Source organism: Octodon degus, unplaced genomic scaffold (genome assembly GCF_000260255.1).
Source record: "Octodon degus isolate 3935 unplaced genomic scaffold, OctDeg1.0 scaffold00089, whole genome shotgun sequence".
NCBI classification, from domain to species: Eukaryota; Metazoa; Chordata; class Mammalia; order Rodentia; family Octodontidae; genus Octodon; species Octodon degus.
This window is the reverse complement of record NW_004524665.1, coordinates 1,522,432-1,531,042: the sequence shown is the minus strand read 5'-3', so window position 1 is coordinate 1,531,042 and position 8,611 is coordinate 1,522,432. Positions and strand designations below refer to the sequence as shown.

Here is an 8,611-nt window from a genome sequence, read left to right as displayed (position 1 = left end):
AAAAAAAAAAAAAAAAAAAAAACAAACTATCAAGTCATACAGAGCCCAGGGGCTCCTGTTAACAGTTCCAGCTACTCGAGGGGTGGAGGCAGAATTGTTTCTTTTTCTCCCTTATATTGTCCGCCGGCTGCCCACACCATCTCCTGCCCTGCTCTGGCACAGCCTCAGGATATTCACTAAGTGAGGACCCTGGGCCCCTGCTGAGTCACTTAGGTAAACTTCTAAACTTCTCAAGTTGACACAGTATATCATGGGCCTATTCTCCCTTGGACCCCACAGCCCCTGAAAACCAACACACGGTCAATGCTGCCTTTGTTGCCCAGTCTGCCTCTGACATTCGGGAAAAAATTCAAAAGGTCAATGGCTTTGCTGGCACAAATGCCACGCAACTATTTCAGATCGCCCAAAAGGTTTTTGTAAACTGTGTAAAAAAGAAAAGAAAGAACAAGGACGTGAGGCAGATCACAGCACCCAGCAGAAAGCTGTTCTCCTGCCTGCGATGCTAGGAAAGCGTGTTCCTGCAGTACCTCGTCAGGGCCAGTCCCACGTGGCAGCCCACATGAGGGTGCCCACAAGCCACCATCCTAGAACTGGGGGCCGAGCTTAGGCCCTAGCAGCGGACAATGTGCTTGCTGTAGACAATTTGGACACTGTACGCGCTCCATCTGTGGCCCAAAAAGAAACCTGACCATCTGGAGCCACCCCAGTTTGCATCTCTTCTCCCCCACTTTCATGTCAAGGAATAGGATAGGCTGGGCTCCGTGAGACTGGGTCCCCAGGAGCCCGTGGTCGTTGCCCAAATGGGAGGAAAACCTATGATTTTTTTACAGTGGACAGGGCAGCTGAATACTCAGCTATAGCTCAGCCGGACTCTCTTTTGACCTCCTGGCAAGTCCAAGTGTGGGCGCCAGGGGAGCTCCTCTGAAAAGAACTTCTGTCAGAGCAGGTCCTGCGACGGCGTTGGCGGACACTTTATCAAACACGAATTCGTGTACTCGCCTCGGTGTCCTATTCCTCTCCTGGGATGTGACCGCCTATCCAAGGGACAGGGACCATTCCTCTCCCTCCAAACCAGCCTGCTTCCCTCTCGCTTAGGTTCGCAGGTTCAGACTTGATATTAGCTCTGACTGTAACCGAAAAGAAGAACGGCGCCTGCACACGCCTGACCAACATGAGCAGAGGTCTGACAGACCTGTTTCCAGCATTGCGGGCGGAGGACGGACGCGCCTTTGGGGCTTGCAATCAGTCACGCCCCCGGGGACCAACTTCCGTCCCACTGCAGAGCCTGCTGCTGCGAAGCAGCGCCCCGTGCCGAGAAGCCCTCGTCCGCCATCTGCTGGCTGCAGGCTATACAGTCTCCTGGAAAAAGGCCCGAATTTGTCAACAAAAATTGTGCGGTATCTGAGGTTTGACTTAGAAAAGGACTCAGGCACCTGGACCCTGAGACCTCGAGAAATCATTTGTTCCGTTGCAAGGCCTGAAAATAAAAGACAGCTTGGAGAACTCCTGGAGGCTGCAGGCTTCTGTCCAATTTGGATACCGGGGTTCACGGAAAAGGCTAAGCCTCTATATGCTACGCTGACTAGAAAAGCAAACACAGGAGCCACTTGACAGGACCTTAGAACAAACTGGATCCGCCCACAGCAAAGAACTAGGGAGCGCTGTCAGCCGCCCCAGGGCTAGGAATTCCTGATGCGGCCAGGCCCCTTAGCCTGGCTGTTAATGAACAGAGGCACATAGCCTCAGGGTTCCAAGACAGGCTCAGTCCTCAGAAAGACCTACCATACTCAACAAAAAGCCTGGTCTCCGTGCCAAGGGCTGGCTTCCTTGCCGGAGGGCCTGAGTGGCAACTGCCCTCTTGATCAAAGAAGCTGAAAAATTAACCCTGGGCCAAAATATGACCATCCACATTCCACATACAATTCTATGTTATTAAATAGCCCAGGACACCCCTGGCTTACAAACAGCAGAGTTACTCAATGCCATGGACTGCTTTGTGAAAATTCCCGGCTCACTTTCCAACTTTTTTTCCTTTAGTACCAAGAATCGAACTCAGTACCTTGCACTTGCTAGGAAGTTACCTGAACTTCACTCTGAACCCAACCACCTTCTTGCCCACTGAGCTTGGCCCGCCAACTGTGACTGCCTCGCTTTGACTGACAGCTTTTTCTAGCCAGCTGGATCTGCAGATGAAGTCCTTGTCAAGAGGCTCAGTCGGGGCCAGGGAGATGGCTCAGTAGAATAAACACTTTTCTGGCAAGCACAAGGGCCCGAGTTCAATCCCCAGTTCCGCAGAAATAAAAAAGGGGTGAGCTAGGGCCAGGGAGATGACTCAGTAGAATAAGTACTTGCTTGGCAAGCACAAGAGCTTGAGTTCAATCCCTGGTTCTGCAAAAAAAAAAAAAAGAAAGAAAATCCTGGCTGAGCCTCTTCCCCCAAACTGGTATGCCCTGTGGGCTGAACTGTGGGCCTTCATACAAGCTCTCAGCTGGGCTAAAGGCAAAGAGGTGAACAGTTCCTTTGATTCAAGGCATGCTTCCACTACTGTCCACATCCACGGGATGCTATACGAGGCATATGGACTCCTCAAAGTAGAAGGAAAACAAATTAAAAAGGATTCATTTTTCCAGCTCCTCAATGCAATCTGAAAAACAATAAAGGTCACCATTCTCCACTGTAAAGAACACTGAAAGGTAAAGGATGAGGATTCTGGGTGGCTCAATGCATTTCCCACTAGAGTAGAAAAAGCCAGTGAAGTCTGTAGAGCATTACTAAGGAAAATGATCCCTTAGGTATGGGCTGCCCCTAACCATAGGCAGTGATAATGGTCCTGCACATGTAACAGAAATAACCCAGAAGTTGACTAGAGAATTAAAAATCAGATGAAATTTATACACAGGATACAGGCCTCACCCCAGGGCATGCTGAGACAGCAATTGAGACTGGGCAAGGTGGTGGCGCGCGCCTGTAATCCCAGCTCTTGGGAGGTTGTAAACAGGAGAATCACTACGAGTCCGATCTAGTAGTGAGAACCTGAGCACCCTGTAGACACTTGCCTAAAATACAGAAGAAAAAAAAAAGTCTGGTGTTCTTAGGGAAACCTCCGAAGTTTGTGAGAACGGATAAACCAGCAGTCCAGGCAGACAGGATCCTAATGGTGGAGCTCCCTGGGAAACTGGGGGCCACAGCTGGGTCTCTGTTAGGACCACTGACAGGCTTCCTGCTCATACTTAATAGGACCTTGCTTATTAAATTTGTTCACCTCATTTATTAAAAAGCAAACAAACCATATTAGCTTTCAAATGACCCTCAGGTCTGGTACCTCCTATAGTCTTAAATAACAACATCTCTGAAAATGATTCTTCTGATTAACTGAAAGAAGGGGAAATGAAAAAGAAATTAAAATTTTAAATAAAGCCTGCCAAGAATGCCTGTCAAAACTAGATGAAAATGTCCAGAAAAGCCTGCTAACAGGACAATTCTTCCTTTGGGAAGGATCCCAGTGAGACCCACCAGTGTAACAAACTGCCTCCTAAACCTTCTCAGGGCTGTTTCTTCCTATGTTTGGCCTGTTTCCTGTAATGAAGAGAGGAATACAGAACATGCTCTTAATGGTAGCAGTTCTGAGCTAAGGTCCTGAAGTGCTCCTGCCCTGTGTCCCCTTGCTGGTCTCTGATTATTTCACTCTTATGCATAAGAATGTGCCCTGCAAAGCTGAGCGTACTGGCGCACACCTGTAATCCCAGCACTTAGGAGGCTGAGGCAGGAGGATTGCAAGTTTGAGCCCAGCCTGGGAAATTTAGCAAAATCCAGGGCCAGTGAGATAGCTCAGTGGCCTAAAGCGCCTGCTTAGGCAAGTTTAGGCAAGCCCAGGACCAATGTTTGATCCCTGGCCTCACATGCTGTGCCAGCCCCACCCCCAGAGTGAGCTGAGCCAGCCACAGAAAGAAAAGAAAAGGGGGGGGGGGAGAGAGAGAGAGAGAGAGAGAGAGAGAGAGAGAGAGAGATTGATTTAGCAAAAACCTGTCACAGAAGAAGAAAATTGTTTTTAAGTGCTGCAGAAGTTGTTCAGTGTAAAGGCCTTGGGATCAGTCCCGAGTAGTGTCTCCCCTCGGTAATGGAACTCCTACTAGTGCATTTGGCTTCTCGGAGGATTTTGTTTATCTGAAGCAAATCTCATTTCCACAGCGCAGAATGCACTGAAACTCATGACAGTGTCAACCACAGGCCCTGACGGAAGCCCCTTAAAATGCGTATAGCTTATGTCACATTTTTAAACCTATAATGCATCTGGGTAGTTAACTGAGACGCCACAACTTCCAGAACTCTTTCTTTTCCTCTTTCTTTTCTTCTTTTCTCTCTCTCTCTCTCTCTCTCTCTCTCTCTCTCTCTCTCTCTCTCTCTCTTTTTTCTTTCTTTCTTTCTCTCAGTGTATTTGGTACAGGGTCTCTCTATGCAGCTCAGACTCCTAGTGACCCTCCTGTTTTCAGCCTCCCCAGTACTGGGATTATAGGTATGTGCCACAATGCCGGGTCTCAGTGGCTGGCTCAGTGCGCCTGAGGGCAGGGCTGGCGGTGGCCTGCGGTGCTGGGGATCAAACACCAGCCCCGGCACTTGCCTAAGCAGGCACTTAGTCTGCTGAGCTATCTCACCAGCCCTTCTTCTTTCACTTTCATACCATTGCTATTTCATCAGATCAGATTTCTCCCACTTGGAAATCAAAGATAACTAGGGGAATTCCAGAGTAGGGCTCAAATAGTGTCCTGAAGACCTTATGAAATGTGATCCTTTATTAGTGAGGAAGGATCCTGCTATCTGAACAGCTAGAGAGGAGAAGCATGGACTCACACAGCGTGTGCAGAGCCAGGCTCTGCTTCAGCCTCCTGTTTTGAGATCACAAGTGTATGCTACCATAGCCAGCCCTAAGGTCAAATTTATTTTATTTGTTTTTGTCGTTTTGACTACATATCACTATGTAGTCAGGCTGGCCTTGAGCTCATTTTGTAGCTCAGGCTGGTCTTGAATTCACAATGATCCTTCTGCCTCAAAAGCTGCGGATTATGAGCAGCCAGGCGCAGTCCAGACTGGGCAGCAGGAAGCTACCTGGACACTGGGCCTTCACACAGGACTCCTCCCACAGAAGGATCCTGATGATTAGTATCTTGAGATCCCATGCTTGGGTTGTTTTTTTTTGTTTGTTTGGGGTTTTTTTTAGTAGAACCAGGGGGTTGTTTTTTTTTTTGGGGGTGGGTGGTAGAACCGGGGATTGAACTCAGGCCTTTGTGCTTGCCAGGCGAGCGCTTATTCTACTGAGCCATCTCCTTGGCCCCTCACTCCTGAGTCTGGTCCGATTCCCAGAAGAGTCTTCCAGGGTTGGAAGGGAGCCCACATCTTTCCAGAGCCAGTGGGTTTGAGGTGTAGATCTGAGTCCAACCCTCTGTGGCTTCCTCCACCAAGTTCCTGACAGAGACTGCAGGTTTTCACAGAGCAGGGCCAGCCAGTGCTGCTGTCACAGGGGAGCAGAGATAAGAAGAGCAAGGCCCACCCCTGCTTGTTTTTCTTTCTCCCAGACAGGGTCTCATTATGTGGCACAGGCTGAACCTGAACTCATGGAGCAGCCCAGGCTAGCCTGGGCCCCACACAGACCCTCCTGCCTTGGCCTCACAAGTGCATCCTCCTGCTTTCTACACCTCCCTGAGCCCCACCAAGGCACAGCTCATTGCTTTAGCATTTTTTTATGGCCTCAGGATGCCTTCAGGGCAGGTCTGGTTTGGCTTGAGGATCTGGGGATGGAACCACAGCATCCTGAGCCTCACTGCTTTGTTTCAGCAGGGCACTTAAGCCACTGAGTCAATGGGTAGGCCCCCAAATAAGAGAATGTGTGCCTTATGCAAGTTTTTCTTTTTCTTCTTTTTTGAGGAATGGGGGATTGAACTGAGGCCCTTGTGCTTGCCAGGGTAGCGCTTATTCCACTGAGCTATCTCCCTGGCCCATCATTGCTTTAGGATGAAACCTGGATTTCTATTTTCTCAGTTTTGCTAAATTAGCTACAGCTGGGTGCCTGCTTGCTGGTTTGCAGTTTCGCTGCTTTTGTTACTTTTCCAATTCTTTCTGTCTTTACTGGCATATATTCCAGGAAAACCATATAATTGTCATTTTTGTGGTGTGGGAGGGAAGGAAAATAACAGTTAACTAGAAGCGACACCTTATTTAAAGAGTTTAAAATGCTATAATGCTGTACTACATCGTTTATTTATGTAATTATTTGAACCAGGGTCTTCTCACCGAGGTAGTTCCCCAGCTTTTACAGTTTTTCATTATTAACTTTCTTTCCACAAAGCTGTGAGCCTCAGGTTCCTGGAGTTCGAACCTCACCACTCTCCCGATGGCCAAAAGTGCCCTGAAGGCATTCGAGGAAGAAAAAAAAAATAAAACCCTCATTATTAACTTTCTATCTTGCTAAGTTGAGCAGGCTGGGCTCAAACTTATAATTCTACCTCAGCCTCAAGGGGGCTGGAAGCCTAAGTATGTGGCAGTAAAGCTTATTTCATGTTAGCTGTTAAAATAAAATTGAGTTTTCTGCCAGATGTGGTGGCACTCAGGAGGCTGAGGCAGGAGGATCGCTGTGACTTTGAGACCAGCCTGGGCTACAAAGTGAGCTCAGGGTCAGCCTGAACTGCATTGGGAGACCCTGCCTCAAAACAATAAAAAAACAAATAAAATAAAATGTTTGCGCTTTCTCTTGTGCTTGTTTTGTTGTTGCTTGGTACTGGGTATGGTTTGCAGGCCTTCATGCTGAGCTGTATCTCCTGCCCTTTTTGAGACAGGGTCTTGCTGATTTTCTGATTTGCCCAGATTAGCCTCAAATTTGCAGTTCTCCTGCCTCAGCCTCCCAGAATGTTGGGATTACAGGTGTGCATCTGGTTTAAAATATTGAAGTTTTCACATCTGCAATGACACCTTTAGTGTATGAGTTGATTGAAAAAATCAAACGTATTAAATTTGCGATTACAGATTGAAATGTGCCTCCTCCCGCTGATCCTGCCCGAGCTGGGGACTGAACTTGGGGCCTCAGCGAGCTCAGCTCAGCACAGGGCCCCAGACCCAGGCCCTGTGCGCATGAAGGAAGGCAAGAAGCAAGTCTGGAAATGCTGTTTAAATTTGGAAGAATGTAATTTGCTTGACTTACAAGTTTTATGGCCTTAACCTACATGTTTGAGACAATCTGATTAAATTGGTAAACAGTGTTTAAATGCTGAAAGGATTTTAATCTCTAAAATGTACAAGATAACTAAACATGAATTAAAGCACAATGAAAATGATTTAATTTTAATACAAAATTAAGTGATTTATAGCTACACTTACTAGATTTAAGCTATATGTTGAAAGTTGGAAGAAAAATAGGTTGTTGATTCATAACTTTGCCTATCATAGTATTTAACATATAATTAAGTTTTATAAATAATTATAAAGTAGAGCTTCTAGAATCAGATTTCTCTCTCTCTCTCTCTCTCTCTCTCTCTCTCTCGCTCTCGCTCTCGCTCTCTCTCAAAACAGGGTCTTGCTATACAGTTCAGGCTGGTCTTGAACTCACTGTGCAACCCAGGCTGGTCCCGAACTCCCAGCCATCTTCCTGCCTCAGCCTCCCCAGTGCTGGGGCACGGGTGTGTGCCACTACGCCTTCCTTATTATCTGTTTGCAGCACTGCCAGTGGAACCCAGGGCCTCACATGCGCTACGTAAAAGTTCTACCTTTGACCAATGTCCCCAGCTCTCAAATCAGATAAGTTTTTATTTAGGAATAAATTACTCAGAAGGGTCTGGGTGGCCACTTGGAAAAAGACTGACTCATGATGTGTACCAGGATCAATTCCAAATACAATAAAGATCTGGACATAAAAAAAATGAGACCATACAAATGCTAGAAGATAAAGACAGTGACTGCCTTTACATTTCTCTTCTATGTCCCAAAATCCAAAAACCCTAAAAGACTGAGGGCTGCAGGCACGGCTCAGGGGCCGCGTTACCAGCCAGCACACACAGCACAAGTGCCACTCTCAGGGCTAAAGCTAAGCGAAGAATATGAAAATCTTAAGGATTAGACAGAGTTCAGTGTGAAGAACCTGCATTTAAGCCCCAGTTCCTGCAAAAACAAAAATGTAAAAATAGAATACTGGCTGTAGGAAATGTGAGGGGACCCGAGCCTGGGCAGCCAGGCAGTGCAGCTAGGAGAGTCTCAGGCCGGCTGACCTGTCAAGGAACCAGGCTCTGCGGATCAGCCAGGGCCGGGGAGGGCCACTAGAGTGTTACCCTCGGGACCTGTTGGCAAGATGGCAAGAGAGGTACTGTTGTGGGAGGGGCAGTTAAATCTCCAGGACAGGGCTGGCTGGCTGGCTTTTTCTTTCTTTCTTTCCTTGTTTTGAGACAGGTTTCTTCCTATGCATTCCAGGCCGGCCCCAAACTCACAATCTTTCTGCCTCAGCCTCCTAGAATGCTGGGAAGACGGGCGTGTGCCTCAGTGCCCAGAGCCTCACAGGCCCCGCCTGGAGCACCCTGGCTGTAGCGCTGGGTGTCTTCCTGGCAGCTCTGCTCCCCGAGAGCAATCGGGAATC

General features: G+C 47.9%; 1 protein-coding gene across 1 annotated transcript in view; it reads right to left on the bottom strand.

The window, feature by feature from the left end:
- Fbxo36 (F-box protein 36) overlaps positions 1 to 8,611 on the bottom strand; it is an 88,423-nt gene that overhangs the window by 43,955 nt on the left and 35,857 nt on the right. The window lies entirely within an intron of this gene.